The sequence below is a fragment of the Mustela putorius genome, unplaced genomic scaffold (genome assembly GCF_011764305.1).
Source record: "Mustela putorius furo isolate JIRA1106 unplaced genomic scaffold, ASM1176430v1.1 tig00003983_pilon_pilon_pilon, whole genome shotgun sequence".
Lineage (NCBI taxonomy): Eukaryota > Metazoa > Chordata > Mammalia > Carnivora > Mustelidae > Mustela > Mustela putorius.
In genome coordinates this window covers 527,392-529,970 of record NW_025422123.1, presented here as the reverse complement: position 1 = coordinate 529,970, position 2,579 = coordinate 527,392, and the positions used below count along the sequence as shown (strand labels likewise).

The 2,579-nt window shown below is 33.8% G+C and overlaps 1 non-coding gene across 1 annotated transcript; it reads right to left on the bottom strand.

The window, feature by feature from the left end:
- Positions 1–623: 623 nt before the first annotated feature.
- On the bottom strand, positions 624–751 carry LOC123389551. The gene has a single exon (XR_006604164.1). It is a non-coding gene; the product is annotated as a small nucleolar RNA SNORA72 (small nucleolar RNA).
- Between the last annotated feature and the right edge of the window lie 1,828 nt (positions 752–2,579).

The window sequence follows — 2,579 nt, the reverse complement described above, 5'->3', positions numbered from 1 at the left end:
GGGGGAACGTATTTCCTTTCATTTAATCCTCTTTGCTACAAATTTGGTAGATACACTTCTGGTTAAATTTTGGGTATTAAAACTTGCTTCCTCTCAAACATTTTAAAATACCAAATGTCAACAATGTTCTGAGACTAGAATGGTGAAAATTAAGTCTCTTCAAAACCTAGTACAGGAAAGGAACGCAGTCCACTCCCTTTACAAAAACAGGAACATGGAATGTGGGACATGTGGTTCTTAACCCAGAAGATTTGCCACCACTTCCAGCTGCCTCGTCCTCTCCAATCCCTTCAGGAGAGTGTCCTGAAACCAAAGCTATAAAGAGAATAACTGAAGTGAATACAGTGTTTTTAAAACATATGCTTGCCAGTTTTTAAAAAATTTTTTCACAATTTTCTCTTCACCAGTCTGCTCTGGCATGCTTCTAATGATATTAGAATCACTTAGAAAATAAAACACGATCATTTCACAATTCAGTAAATGGAAACGTTATCATCAAATTAACAGCGGTTATCTTCAAAAGATATTACACTAGCTGTGCTATCATTTCTCAGGGTAGGTCAAAAATACCAAGGGCCATAGACCCTTCCCACATGAGATGCATCATATAAATCAGGACTTGATTTTATCACCAGCAGTTTATAAAATCAGACCTAGGGAAAGAATTAGGTCTGGGAACACATGCATGGTCTTAATACAGCAAATGTTGAACTGATTGTTACAAAATGAGAAAAGCAAGAATAATTTGCAGTATTTTATCAATTAATTAAAAATTCATAAGTTCAAAACTTAATATGATGTGTTATTTGTAGGCATTTCTATTCACAGACCTGTACCCCTGGGGATAAAAATATATGTTTATAAAAAATAAAAAATTAAAAATAAAAGAAGTTCTAAGAGATTAAACTCATTTGAAAAAATTGCATATTATAAAATGATTTATTTTGCATCATAAATTTTAATTATAAAACATTTCCATAGATGTTTTCCTATGTATTTTTCACAAAAAGACATGTGAAGTGGGTGGCTGGAACTTCACTTCACAGATAAGAATTCTGAAGCTCTGAATTGAAAAGGCACATCCACGATATCAGGACAGGATCTCAGGCCAGGGCTCCTGACTCTACACCAGAGCTCTGTGCCTTGTCTCACAGCTTGCTCTTTAATGATTAATTGACCGACCTTTCCTACCTCCGGTACTCATTTCTTAATTTCAATCCAGTTCAGGAAATAAAAATGAGAACTTTTAAAAACCAAAGAGGTAGTAGTAGGGAATTTGCAAAACAGTTCCGCAACTGAGAAAATACCCATAGAAAGAAGAGAATCCTGGTAGTTAGGATTCAAGAGGCAGTAACATCCTGAAGCCAGTTCATATAAGCTTGAAAGAGTCTGTTGTTAATTTGCAGCAATTTTGCTCTTTGTTAAATAGCCATTATTAAAAATTAAATTATATAAACTTGTAATTGAACATTATGTTAAAAACAAAGGTAATATTCGACTTGTTGCTTCCTAGTTATTTTTACTACGATTTACTATTATCCAAGCTTTTGATGTTATTTACATCTATGGTGGCTTTGTGGTAGCAATACTATGTCTCTTACCTGCTTTTCCCAGCTCTGCCTTGGTAGTTAAGAACCAACCACGATGGAAGTATTTAGACCATGAAAATCACAAATGCTACAATTATTGTTTTGTTCATTATCTGGGCTTAAAAACTGGAGAAAAATATTAATAATGCAGATTAAATTGAAAATTTTCTTCTGTCTGTAGCTGTTAGATTGTGAATGGCTCATAAAATGGAGAAAATATTTGTCTAGTATATGAAACCACTATCTGATTCAACAAAGAAATTGTTCATGTCAGTGAAAATTGAATGAAGTCTGACAAATGTCCTTGTTGTTTTACTTTAGACTCACTCTGTAATATAAAAGAAAATATCAACTAACATTTATGTCAGAACTCCACTTATTTGTCAGTGACATGAGAGACTTCTTTTTGGAGTAGGATCATAATCGAGCACGATACATAGTCTAACTTTGTGGCACTATTGTTGGGGATAGAATGGAAGGAGAAGCTGATAATAGATTTTATAAGAACCAAGTCACACCGAAGTTCTTGGTAGGGAATTTACAGTGATGGTTATTACATATTTATCATTATTTATAAATTGGGTGCTAATGTTCTTAAAGCAGTACATTTTAAATGTATTTTCTTTGTAAAAAGTTACCAACTTCCATAGGCAAATGGAAGACAAAAAAATAAAAACAAAAAGCCCTCTTAACATTATCTTTTATTTCACTTTTCTACTACCCAGTATCATACAATGATGTTATCTTCTGGAACTAAGACCCTCAGCTCTGGTATTTTATCTTTGGTCCTTCACTCCATTGATGTGACTTCTCCAGAATTAGTCATAATTTACCTGTCTTTCATTCTACCCTTGGGGCCCCATGTTATAGTACACTACTGTAATGATAATCACCAAGGAGTTACTGCCATCCTCTCTCCAAGAAATATATGTTCACATTTACACATATTTGTTTTCTGGTCATGATTTAACCCCTATCGATAGCTCAAGG